Source organism: Cnephaeus nilssonii (assembly GCF_951640355.1).
Source record: "Cnephaeus nilssonii genome assembly, chromosome: 13".
Lineage (NCBI taxonomy): Eukaryota > Metazoa > Chordata > Mammalia > Chiroptera > Vespertilionidae > Cnephaeus > Cnephaeus nilssonii.
The window spans coordinates 39,364,620-39,378,360 of NC_137084.1; the positions used below are offsets into that span (position 1 = coordinate 39,364,620).

Genomic DNA, 13,741 nt, shown 5'->3' on the forward strand with positions numbered 1-13,741 from the left:
TGTTCATTATATTCCATAAATGAGTGAGCTCATTTTCATAGTAAATTAGTAAGAGTTTAGGATCTTATTTTGTGATTTCAGCTCTTGTGGTAGAATATAGCCTGGCTTTTAAAGCAGTAACTTCAAAATAAATTATCTTGCTCTATCTGGCTTGGCTCAGTGTATAGAGCATTAGCCTGTGGACTGAAGGGTCCCAGGTTTGATTCCAGTCAAGGGCATGCATCTTGGTTGCAGGCACATTCCCTGTAGGTTGTGTGCAGCAGGCAGCTGATTGATGTTTATCTCTCCTTAATGTTTCTAAATTTCTATCCCCCTCCCTTACTGTCTGTAAAAATCAATAAAATATATTTTTAAATAAATGATCTTAATTGTATGATATTTGTCTTTTATGAGATCTTTTTTTTACTTAGGTGAAGTTACATATGAGGTCAGGCATAAAAATATTAGCAAACAGCCCTGGCCAGTGTGGCTCAGTTGGTTGGAGTATTGTCGTGTTTGTGTGTTTTTGTGTGTATGTGAGTTTAGAGACCCTACCTTTGGGAGTGCTGAAAGCTAAATATCTCTGAAATGGTGCCTGACTCTGCTCTCTTCTGGATAACTCTCCCCCTCTAGGAGAAGGACTTGATCTCAAACCTGGTTCAAGTACTGGCTCTTTGGTACCAAGGTCAGAGTCAGAGTAGGGGCTCTGGGAATGCTGCTGATCCCAAATTGGAATAAGCAGGATTGGGCCAAGTAGGCAGTGATTGAGTTTAAAAGGAACTGTCGCCTAACCCTGCTCCTGCCTCACAGAGACAGCAGTCTTATGCTCCTAAACCAGCTACTATAGGGGCTGTGACAGCACCAGGAAGCAAGCAATCACAGCCCACACACCTCAAACACCACGGATTTCAGAGTCAAAGGATATGCAGCCTTCATCCTTGCCCATGATCAGATGCTTAGATCTCTTCATCTCTAAGAACTGGTGCTAGAGTTGTGACTTAATTGAGCCCAGAACCATCTGGGGAGGCAGATAACCCTCTACTTGCACAATAGATAAAATCCCTTGTATGAATATAGGCAAACTGATTTCTCCCCCTCCCACTGGGATTTCTGAGAATGAGAACTATCCAAATATTCCGACTTCATGGGATGGTAAATGTGCAGCATATGTTCCCGGCTCTTACATCTGGGTTTTATTGGGTTAGCACACTTTTGTTTTTCTTAATGTTTCTGTATATGGGGCAAGGACCCTATTATTCCAAACTGGTCACAAAGGTGATTGAGTTATGACATCAAGCATAGAGACTGACCCCTGGAATTTCTTAGAGAAACACCACATCCTGATAGGAGTTAGAGAGTGAACATCTGGAAAGCCATCCATGCCCTAATTTAGTAGCTCAGTGGGTTCGATTATCCCACAACACCGAGGTCATGGGTTCCATCCCAAGTCAGGGCACAAATAAGAATCAACCAATGGATGCATAAATGAGTGGAATAGAAAATCAATCTCTCTCTCTCTTTCTCTCTCTTTCTTTCACAAATAAATAAATAATATGTCTCTCGCCATTAAAAAAAAGAAGAAGAAGAGAAAAGGAAACCATCTGTAATAATCTGGTACCCTAAGAACTTTCAAAGAACACTACAACCATTCCTGTTTCTAGGCAGGATCACATAACATCCTCATGTGTTCCCCTCCAGCTCTGAATGGGCCTCAAAAGAGGAACAGAACTGAGATGTACTATTATCCTGGCCAAGGGAGTGCACGCATTGAGCAGAGGATATTCGACTCCTGCATAAGTTCCTTCCTCTTGGTGAGAGACAGGGGTTTGTAGGGGAAGAGAAGGTGGAGTGAAGAAGAGGGTTAAAGTGGGAGGAGGATTAGGAAGTAAAACCTGCTGGGAATTTCCTAGAAATTGTTTATTTTTTGTCAAATCTGGGCCTTTCTGGGTACGCAGAAAGGGGAAATCCAGCTTCAGAATGGCCTGGGCATATGCACAGTAGGAAGCTACTTTATATACAATAATTAGTGTGAAGCCAAACTTGGCCTTGCCAGGCTGTCCATCCCTCAAGGCTCAGAGGTTTGATTAGACTGGTAGTCATGGGGAGAATAGGTGCTGTTATCCTTGCTTAAATGTGTCATAACAGGGACTGATAGTTCCTATAGCCACAATATGGTGAATACAAGACATTTTTATCTTGGTCTGGACCTTCAGAGTGTATTGGGCCCAGCATACCCACCCATTGTCTCATCTGATGAGGAAAAAGGTGAAGAGGTCACTGGTCTAGTAGATAGATAGTAGCTTCAGTGACTGCTATTCTTGTGCTGTTTCACTGCAGCTTCCCTAGTCAGACACTCATCTGTGCCTAGCAGGGTTCTCCATGTCTCCCTCTGATCCAACCTGTCTTTGATGTTATTCCACAAAGCTCTTTCTGACATTATATGTTGAGTGACACTAGACACTCAAAAAATTTATTAAATAAACCTGCAACTCTGAAAGCTTCTACCCAAAATGCATCTCCTTCTTGTCTTCTTGGCATGAACATTCACCTCAAGCTAGATAACTTGGAGTCATCCCTGACCTCTGGAGAAAGCTCTTTTCTTAATATCAAAACCACATCTTTAAGTATTATTGGCAATAGGTGGATTGTGGCTGGCTCTCATAGCTTTTTCTTTTAGCCCCCAAGATATATCCCCCGTTGGAGTTTTTATCAGTTCCCTAAGTGCTTATTAAACATCTACTAGTACCCATCATCAATTTAGGCACTAAGCAGGGGTAAGGTACTTCCAGCCCACGGGACAAATAAGTCCCAAATAATCATTAGGTCTAGCCCTGCTAAGGCATTAGAGTTAAGTTAATTAAATGTTTGACCAAATATGGCTGCCTAATTTTAAGTTGATAATTTTGTATGGTCCAGGAATCCTATCTAATAAAAGAGTAATATGCAAATTGACTGTCACTCAAAGACACAAGATGGTCACCACAAGATGGCCTGTAGGGGAGGGCAGTTGTGGGAAGTTAGGGGTGACCAGACCAGCAGAGGAGGGCAGTTGGGGGAGACCAGGCCAGCAAGGGAGGGCAGTTGGGGGGGACCCAGGCCTGCAGGGGAGGGCAGTTCGAGGGGACCAGACCTATAGGGGAGGCCAGTTGCGGGGGCAGGCCTGCAGGGGAGGGGAGTTGGGGGAGACCAGGCCAGCAGAGGAGGGCAGTTGGGGGTGAATAGGTCAGCGGGGGAGGGCAGTTGGGAGCCAGCAGTCCTGGGTTGTGAGAGGATGTCCCAATGGGATCAGGCCTAAACAGGCGGTCGCATATCCCTCAAGGGGTCCCAGATTGGAGAGGATGCAAGCTGGCCTGAGGGACACTCCCCACCCCCACGCACGAATTTTGTGCACCGGGCCTCTAGTTATTGCATAAATATACAAATGGCTCTTAGTGGTAAAAATGTTCCCCATCCCTGCACTAGGGAGACAGTCTTTATTAAGTGTTTGTTATGTGGGGCCCTGGGCTCAATACTAGGGATACAGGGGTCAGAAGAAACAACTTCTCCCTTCAAAGAGATCACAAGTTAATGGACCACATCCAGTGTCACAGTGGCCTAAAGGGATAATATTTAAGCCAAATAAGAGTTCATGAATCCTAGAGCATTCACTAAAAGTTCAGATACAACAGAAGGGAAATAACACTATCTATCTTACTCACCTGGCCTGTAAATGATAAGTTTCAGCCCAGTTGTTGCAATATGCCCTCAAGTCCATTTGAGCATCTCTTTATCAAATTTCAGACCCACAAGAGAAGGGCCCAGATGCACTGAAATTTCCTTTCTACTCTGAGGGTCTCTCTTCAGTTCTTTACTTCAAGGTTGACAGCCATGCCCATTCCCTTTCATTCTAGCCTCAACAGGTACATGATACAGCCTAATATCCAGAGGAGACTAGTACAAAAGCCAGAGACTATTTCCTTACACTCATCCATAGTCAAATTAACTAGTCATGCTGAGTTCACCTAAGTTCGTTAGAGCATTGTCCCAGTATGCCAAGGTTGGGAATTTAAGAATCAGCCTATGAATTCAAAAATAAGTGGAACAACAAGTCAGATCTCCCTCTCTCTCTCTCTCTCTCTCTCTCTCTCTCTCTCTCTCTCTCTCTCTCTCCCTATCTCCCTCCAAAAATCATTTGGTCTGGCCCTGCCAAGGCATTAGTGTTTAGTTAATTAAATGTTTGACCAAATATGGCTGGCTAAATTTTAAGTTGATAATTTTGTATGGCCCGGGAATTATCTTATAAAAATACAAATGGCCCTTGGTGGTGAAATGTTCATCATCCCTGCACTAGGGAGACAGTCTTTATCAAGTGTTTGCTGTGTGCGGCCTTGGGCTCAATGCTAGGGATACAGAGATCAGAAGAAATAATTTCTCCCTTCAAAGATTTCACAAACTAATGGACCACTTCCAATGTCACAGTGCCCTAATGGGATAATATTTAAGCCAAATAAGAGTGCATGAATCCTAGAACATTCTTTAAAAGTTCAGGGACAACAGAAGGGAAATAACACTATCTGTCTTATGCACCTGGCCTGTAAATAATAACTTTTCACCCCAGTTGTTGCAATATGCCCTCAAGTCCATTTGAGCATCTCTTTATCAAATTTCAGACCCAGAAGGGCACAGATGCACTGGAATTTCCTTTCTACCCTGAGGGGTTCTCAGGCTTTAGTTCTTAACTGCAAGGTTGCAGCCATGCCCATTCCTTTAAAAAAAAAAAAAAGTGAATTCTAGCCTCAACAGATAAATGACACAGCCTAATATCCAGAGGAGACGAGTACAAAAGCCAGAGACTGTTTCCTTACACTCATACATCGTCAAATTACCTAGTTATGTTGTGTTCATTTCAGTAATGTTTCTGAAATCTTTCTAGTCTGAAATCTAAGACACATCTCCAGGGTTACTACAACGGCCTTCTAACTCACCTCCTGCCATGCTGCAGCCAGAGTGATAGGATTCTTATATCTTAATTCTCTGCTTGATACCATTCAGTGGCTCCTCCTTTCATATGGGAAAGAATCCAGATTCCTTACCATGACTCCTTCAGTGATTAGACGTCCACTCACTATTTCAGCTTTTGGCTAAGTCTTGGAAAATGTATTGTTACTTTTTGCCTGTAGGTTGGCAGCTACTTTCCCTGCCTCTAATCTTATGCTCCAGAAGTGTGGACGTCCTTATTTTGACTGTTTGATACAATCTCTACCACCCAGGAAATCCTCCACCTCCTTTTACCTAACGGTACACAAACTTGGCATTTCCTGGGTGGCTCCTCTGACCATGGACACACACAAGTTCATCACTTTGTGAACCAAGGTGCACTCCTATGTTTCCATAATCCACTGCATTTACCTCATTGTATTACACTTCCCTACAGTGGGTGGTTCCCAAACATCCAGCCCAGAGTACTCTAACGGAATCATAGTATTTCCATCCTTTTGCTATTGTGGGCTCAGTAATGGAAAGGCCTAAATTAATGTGAACCTTTACACTAGTTTTTCTCCATTTATTTTTGCTGAGACTTACAGACCCAAAAAACATTTTACCTCACAACACAATAGTTACATACATATAGAACTGAAACAGAAGCATAACAAAATATTTACAGACAAGCACACTGATATTTCTACTCTTCTCTAGTTTGCTTTTTAAAAACACTGGTCCCAATTCAGTAAATTGATTTTACTGCTCACTAACGGATTAAAACAACCTTTGCTGAATAAACACTGATCTCAACCAGCATTAATTATAGTGACTCATCATTGCCTTTGGGGGATAAAACCCAGACTTGTATCATGATACAAAGGCCTTCCAAGAAGTTACAGTCTCAGGGCATGCACCTAACAAGCCTTACATCATACTGCATCACACAAAGGCCTGTCTGCTTGACTGATATCCTTCACTCAACTGAGCACCAGAGCCGGAAACTGGGACTCAATCTTCTGGATGCCTATTCCTACCAGAGGACCTGATTAAAAATAGCTGCTCAATGCAAGTTTACTAATTGATGAAGAGAAAGCTACATGATGTCCTTGACATACTGAGCTCTCCGGCTGAGCTTTTAGAAAACAATAAATACGGAGCTGTGTGCAGAGACAGTGCTAAGCTACAATGCTGAGTAGTCCAAGGCTGAAGAAGTGGGCTTCTTCCACTCCAAGGACTTAAATGCTGGTTAATGACTGTCAAGGATGTAATCAAGTATCTAATTCATTTCCGACACATTTCATATTCCTGCTTTATGAAAACTTTCTCACCAAACTACAGACAGAAAACACCTATACATTTTCTAAGACTTAGCCAAAAGCTGAAACGATGCATCTTTCATGAAGTAGTCACTGACTTCCCCAAACAAAGCTAGGCACTTCTCCAGTGGCTATACTTCCTTTATTTTGGCAAAAGCACAATTACATTGTTTGGTTCCCTTCACCAGATAGTGAACTCATTGAAGTTAGGCTACATATCCAGTTCCCTCTCATGGCACCCAGTAGAGAACATGGGACAAAATAGACTTCTAGAAATGTCTATCGACTGAGTCAACACAATGTACAAAATTTTCAGTTAGCTTGATATTTAAAGCTCACTAACTCCTCCCTTCCCCAGATTCCTCTTACTTCATCTGAAAAAGAACTTCCATTGTTCACTACAGGGAGGTGTCTGTACCCTGAATGCTTTCCTCTGTGTGCCATTAAATACATGGGCATATGGTACCTCTTTTCTCTGACTCTGGGACATGAAGTTGGTAGTTACACTTGTGATTCTCTAACAATAGAAAAATGGTCTGTGGCTTATATTTTCTAGAAAGGAGTTTTAAATCTGCTGGCCTTTTACATTATGTTCACAAAATTAAAATAGTGTTTTCAGTTCTTAAAACTTAAATATTTTACATTGCACAACCACACACACACACACACATCTGTTAAAAATGATGCTTAAAAGGTGAGCGTAAGTGCCTTCACAGACACCTTGACAGACCACCTTGTAGCCCAGTATGAGAAGCACAGCATTAAAGTTTTACTGCTGTTCACTTCAAGGCAAAGAAAATACAAAAGCGGTTTCTAGGGATGTCATGGAAAACTTAATATCATTTTCCTGACAAAATTTCTAATTGCTTTTTAAAAATATTATCTCAGACACTTTCCTATAGTTATCTTTTTATGCCACAGGATAAAAGAAATGTAAAATAGTTCAACTTAGTTTGTGCTGCATTTGAGATGCTGGAAGCATCTGGAGTTTGCCAAAGAGTTCTGCAAAGAAAAGATTTGGGAGCTGTCAACCATTAAAGCTAAGGAAATGAGTGGAGTGATTCAGTGTATATGTGGAGGGGAAGGAGCCACAGGTCAGACATTAGGGGACACATAGGATAAAGAATCTATGAAAGAGACTGGGGAAAAAAATGCCTTCTAAAAGGAAGGAGACCTGCAAAATTCATCACAGTACCTAGTGCAGTGTCTTTCTTGTGCATAGAAGGCACTCAAAAATAATCACATACATTCAGCATTAAGTATATTCCTTCTCCATTCAAAGCACTATGCTAGTATAGAGAATACAGGGATGATTTTACAAGGATCCAAAAGGTCAATTGGAAGGATAGGTCATAAACAAACAAAGGCAGTACAGTAGACAGGTAGTATGAAAGTGGTGCACACAAGGCTTACTGGAGTACCAAGAAAGGAGGAGGTCAATGAAGAACTTCAGAGGAAACGGCTGAATCTTGAAGAAAATATGCATTCATCAAGCATGGGGGAGAGCAGTCAGCTGTGAGGGCATTCCAGGCACCAAGAGCTGCAGGTATAAGTGCACTGGATTATGAAGCAGGATGTAATGGTTGAGAAATACCAAAGAAGTAATTTGGTGCAGCTGGAATTTAGTATTTGAGGAAGAAGTAGAAGAAATGAAAGCAGGAAAGCCAAGCAAAATCTTGGCTGTTATAAAGAATGCTGCAATGAACATAGGGGTGCATTTACCTTTCCAAATAAATGTTTTCAAATTTTTGGGGTAGATATCCATAAGAGGGAATGCTGGATCATAAAGTAACTTTATTCTTACATTTTTTAAGTAGCCTTCATACAGTTTTCCATAATAGCTGTACCAGTTTACATTCCCAGCAGAAGTGAATGAGGGTTCATTTTTCTCCACAACCTCTTGAACCCTTGTTATTGCTTGTCTTATTGATAACAGCCATCCTAACAGGTGTGAGATGGTATCTCATAGTACTTGTGATTTGCATTTTCCTAATAGCAAGTGAAGTTGAGCATCTTTCATGTGTCCATTGGCCATTGGTATGTTTTCTTGGGAGAAGTGTCTGTTCTCCCCATTTTTTAATTGGGTTGTATTTTGTTGGGCCTTGATTTGTATATGATCTTGATATATTTTCTATATTAACCCTTGTGAGAGCTATGATTTGCAAATATCTTCTCCCATTAAGTTGGTTGCCTTTTTCTTTTGTGACAGTTTTCTTCCCTTGTAATATACTTACCTGCCATTGTTTTTAGGGTAGTTCGGGCCTAATTAAATGAGTTTGCAGGTGTTCTCTCCTCATTTTTTTTTGAAATATATTCTGACTGATTTTTTAAGAGGAAGGGAGAGGGAGAGAGATAGAAACATCAATGATGAGAAAGAATCATCGGTAGGCTGCCTCCTCCATGCCCCTACTAGAGATCAAGCACACAACTTGGGCATGTGCCCTTGACTGGAATTGACCCTGAGACCTTTCAGTCTGCAGGCCAATGTTCTATCCACTGAGCCAAACCAGCCAGGGCCCTCCTCCTTATTTTTTAAAGAGGAGTTTAGAAAATGTTTTTGTTAATTCTTTAAATGTTTAGCAGAATTTGCATTTGAAGACATCTGGTCCCATGGTTTGTTGTGTTTAGGAATTTTGCTTATCAACTCAATCTCCTTACTTATTATAGGTCTGTTCAAATTTTATATTTTTTTGTTATCATCCGTGAGAGGTTATATGTTCCTAAAAATATATCCATTTCTTCTAGGTTTCCCAATGTTCATAGTAGTATCTCATGATTCTTTGTATTTCTTTATTTATAAAAAAAAAAAACACAAAACCACTAATATATTTGCTGTCTCTTGACTATACAGCTTGAATTTATAATCATACAGTTAATAAAACATTGAATTATAATGCTGGGATGTTTCTCAGTATCTAGAAGGGTTCAGGAATCTGGAGAAGGCCTGAGAGTAAATTAACAAAGAGACTAGACATGAAATATAAATTTGGGAGGCATTTTTGGGAGGCAAAGGTGACCTAGCTTCAGTAACCAAGTTCTCCAAATCTCTGGACCCATGGTTTTTTATTAACACAAATTGCCCTAAAGCAAAGCAGATATACATATCAAAGGTTAAGGTTTAGTATACAGTAGCATTGTCAGGTAGGGGGAACTGCTTTTGGCTGTTCAGCTCTTTGGCCAGTGGCAGGTAATAACATGTAGATTGAAATGCCCTCAGCTGTCTGGCAGTAGGCAATAATATATGCAGATTTTCAGGTTTGGGAAATGCTTTCAGCTATTCCAGCAGGCAATAATATAATTCTTCAGCCCTGCTGAATATAGAAGCCCATCAACCTTTTGAGGACTTTTTGCATTTATTATGAATTAGCTTCCAGCATTATCATTCTCCCACTGATTCTATTTTTTATTTTTTGTATTTCTGTGGTAGTAGTTTAAGTGTATCCTCTTTTAATTCTTCTTTTATTTATTTGCATCTTTATTTTCCTTAGTGATTCTAGCTAAATAATTGTCAATTTTGTTTTGTTTTTCAAAAAGTCAGCTATTCATTTAATTTTTTTCTATTCAATTATTTATTCTCTGATCTTTGTTTTTCTTCCTTCTGATAAGTTTGAGCTTGGTTTCTTCTTCTTTTTCTAGTTATTGGAGGGAGGTGTTAAGTTAGGTTTTTTTAAGGTTTTTCTATTTATCTAATGTATGTACTTATCACTATAAACTTCACTCTCTGAACTGCTTTTGATGCATCCCATCAATTTTCATTACGTTGAGTTTTCATTTTCATTTATTTCAAAATATTTTTAATCTCCTTTTGATTTTACTTTAACTAGTTGGTTGGTCAAGAGTATGTTGCTTAGATTTCTTTTCTAACCTATGATATATCCTGGAGAATATTTTGACTACACTTATAAGGAATATGCATGCAACTGCATGGAATGTTCCATATCTGTTTATTTGGTCCATTTGATCAAATGTATGTGTCAAATCCAATGTTTTTACTGATTTTTTGTCAGGATGATTTATCCATTACTTACAGAGCAGTATTGAAGTCCACTATTACTATGTGGTTGTCTACTTCTCACTTTGATTCTGTTAGTATTTGATTAATATATTTAGGTGCTTTGATGTTGGGTGCACATTTATGACTGTTATATCTTCTTAATAAATTGACCCCTTTAGTTTATATATTGACCTTATTTGTCTCTTATAGATGTTTTTGGATTACAGTCCATTTTAATTTGAAATAAGTATAGGCACCACTACTTTATTTTGGTTTTTACTTACTTCAGATATTTTCCTATTCATCTGTGTTGAACCTATTTGTATCCTTAAGGGTGAAATAAGTATCGTGTAAAAAAAGTCACCATAACATCCCAACATTGTGTGTTTCGGAGAGCTTATAGGTTGGTGAATACAACCCTCTACTGGGGGAAGATGCACTACAACTCCACCAGAACAAGGCTCCTGCCCTCAGGACCCTCAGAGATTCCACCCTATGTGTCTCTTCATCTGTATCCTTTATCACATTCTTTAATAAACTGGTAAACATACTACGTAGAACTCATTTCCTTAAGTTCTACGAACCACTCTTGATACCTAATAGAACCTGAGAAGACGGTTGTGGGAATTTCTGATTTGTAGTCAAGTTGGACAGAAGTTGTGAGTACCCAGGGGAACTGCACCTTGGGACTGGAATCTGAAGGTGGGACTGAGCCCTTTACCAGTGGGATAGGACTATATTCAGGTGGACAGTGTCAGAATGAGTTCTAAGGTAGGCCACCCTGCTGGTGTTGTGGACTTGCTCATTAAAGGGAAAACACCCACACAACTGGTGTCAACACAAAGGAAGACTGGATTGTTATTAATACACCTGGGTTGTCTGAAATGTTTTCTTCTTCTCCCTCTCTTTCTTCTTGACAAGCATCTCCCACAGAATTTAGAAGAGGCAGCTGGAAGGAATGATCAAGGGAGAATGCCAGGCAGGATAAACTTAGTGATCTCAGCTGCCCTTCTCTCTCTAATCAATGGATTAGAGAGGGATTGCCCCACTCTACAGATGTTCAAAGGCAGGATTAGGGCTGAACTAGGTGGGGAACATGAGGCCCCTAGAGTGAAAGAATGTAAGGACTCCCTTACTCTCAAGTACACTCACATCCTAAGTGCCTCTCTGGTCTCAGCCTCTTCCCAGCTCTGGTGAGACCTGTGTGTCATTGGCTCTCTCTGGCTTCTCTAAGGAGATGTGTGAATTCATTTTTTCTCAGTTTATTCAGAAAAAGGCTAGAATTTTCAAAATGAAACGTAAGTTAGGAAACTGGCAGGAAAGGCTAAGGATAACAGCTTACAGTGAAAATTCATTAGGGCCCTGGCTAGCTACCTCAGTTGGTATGGTCCTAATATGCCAAGGTTGGGAATTCAAGGTTGGGGATCAGCCAAAGAATTCATAAATATGTGGAACAACAAATCAAATCTCTCTCTCTCTCTCCCTCCCTTCCTTGCTCCCTCCCTCACTTTCTTCCTCTCTATCTAAAATTAATAAATAAAAATTTAAAAGAAAAGGACATTTATTATTATTTTTAAATATATTTTTATTAATTTCAAAGAGGAAGAGAGAGGTAGAAACGTCAATAATGAGAGATCGGTTACCTCCTGCATGCCCCCTACTGGGGATTGAACCTGCAACCAGGGCTTGTGCCCTTGACCAGAATCAAACCTCAGACACTTCATTCCTCAGGCCAAGGCCCGATCCACTGAGCCAAATAGGCTAGGGAAAGGACAATTATTCTTAGCAAACACTCCTCACAAAAACAAGCATTTCCCAGAATTGAGATAGGAATGAGAAATGAAACCAAAAATCTTTTCTCCATATTGGGCAATGTCCTTAGTAAGTGGAGGGTCAGTGGTGGAATGAACATTTTTGAGAATCTGATTTGAGGCTATAGGTAATTCAAACAACGTTTGCTACCTTATCATATACAGAAAATGTGTTCAAATGTGACAGACTCTGAGGTGGTTCAGGCACAGACTCTATCATCTGTAGACTCCTAGTGTTACCAAAAACAGGTTTGGTTACCTGCTGTGATGAAAGCCAATACTCATGAAACAGGTGTTGGTAAAATGGAGAGGGGTTGTTCAGGTGCTGGCTTCCTGAGAAGATGGCCGATTCCTGTCTGAAAAACGAGCTTCACATCTCTGGTCAAGCTGGTGGCTTTCATAAGGAGAGGGGAGGGAAGTGGGAGCATGCAGGCAGTGTTCTTCCTGGTTATGGTAAAGCTCTTAGTGTCAGCAAGTTGAATCGATCTGCATCGTCTAATTTCTGTCATCGGTTATCTCCTATCTGGACAGGAACAGAAACCGTTGGTCCCTGCAAGTACTAAAATAGAAGCTAAAATACAGATTGCTAGCAAAAAATCTGCTTCGTCTTTTTGTTCCAACAGACTTGTTAATTTGTTAATTCATATTTAATTCTAGTTAGTACAATATTGAATAAATATTTTATGCTTTATATTCTGTTACAATAGCATCCCAATAGATGAGATATAGACACTGATATAAGGCACAGCATCTGAATGGGGGGAAAAGGCCCCAAGAACCGTAAGATGGTGGCTCTCCTATAGAAAATCTCAAAGATTTGAATTAAACAACTCAAAGAATATTGCACTTGTAAACATTCCCCTTGATGCCTTTTCTTTTGATAGATTTGAACTGCAAACCAATTGTGCCAGGAAGAAAAATCTGAATTTGAATCATTATTTCAGGCTAAGCATTTTATCCCCTTTAATGTTATGTGAGGTAGATAGTACTACTGGCAAAAATTCATTCCACTACTCAGCTGTTCTCATTACATGGGTTGCACTTCCCATTCGCAAGACCTAAGTAAATATAACTAGTACCTCTTGGATGCTGGGTTCAAATCTGTCCTGACTGGCATTTCAACTCTTGCCTATTAGAAAACACCAATGCCTCTAGGGAATATAATCTATAATATTGTAATATCTGTATTGTGCCAGGTGGGTACTTAAATTATCAGGGGAATCATTTCCTAAATTATGAATTGTCCAACCACAATGCTCTGTACCAGAAACTAAAATAAAATAGTATTTAATGCCAACTGTAACTGAAAACTAAAACTTAAAATAAAGAAAGAAAACACCAATGCTCCTATCTAAGGGAAAGAATAGGAAAAGAGATGTGGGTAGGATTTCTGGAGGAACTGAAAAGAATGAGTATGAAGTTCCCTGAAGAATACCTGTGTATCAGATCACAAAAGTTTGAAATAAAAGAACATTAGGACAGGGGGCACTGGTCTGCAATCAATATTATAATACATTATATTCAGAAAAACATGATAAAGCAAAATGCTTTACATGGGTTTAAATCTGAGGACCAACTGTCAGAAATAACATTACTGGAAAACTCTAATATAAAGGATTCAGAAACACATAATATGCTCTTTAGATTTTTACACAACACACCTTTAAGAGCTTAGCACA

At 39.9% G+C, this 13,741-nt stretch overlaps 1 pseudogene across 1 annotated transcript in view; it reads right to left on the minus strand.

The window, feature by feature from the left end:
- Positions 1 to 13,741, minus strand: part of LOC307110095 (proteasome subunit alpha type-1-like) — a 152,488-nt pseudogene that overhangs the window by 93,406 nt on the left and 45,341 nt on the right. The gene's annotated exons all lie outside the window — the stretch shown is intronic.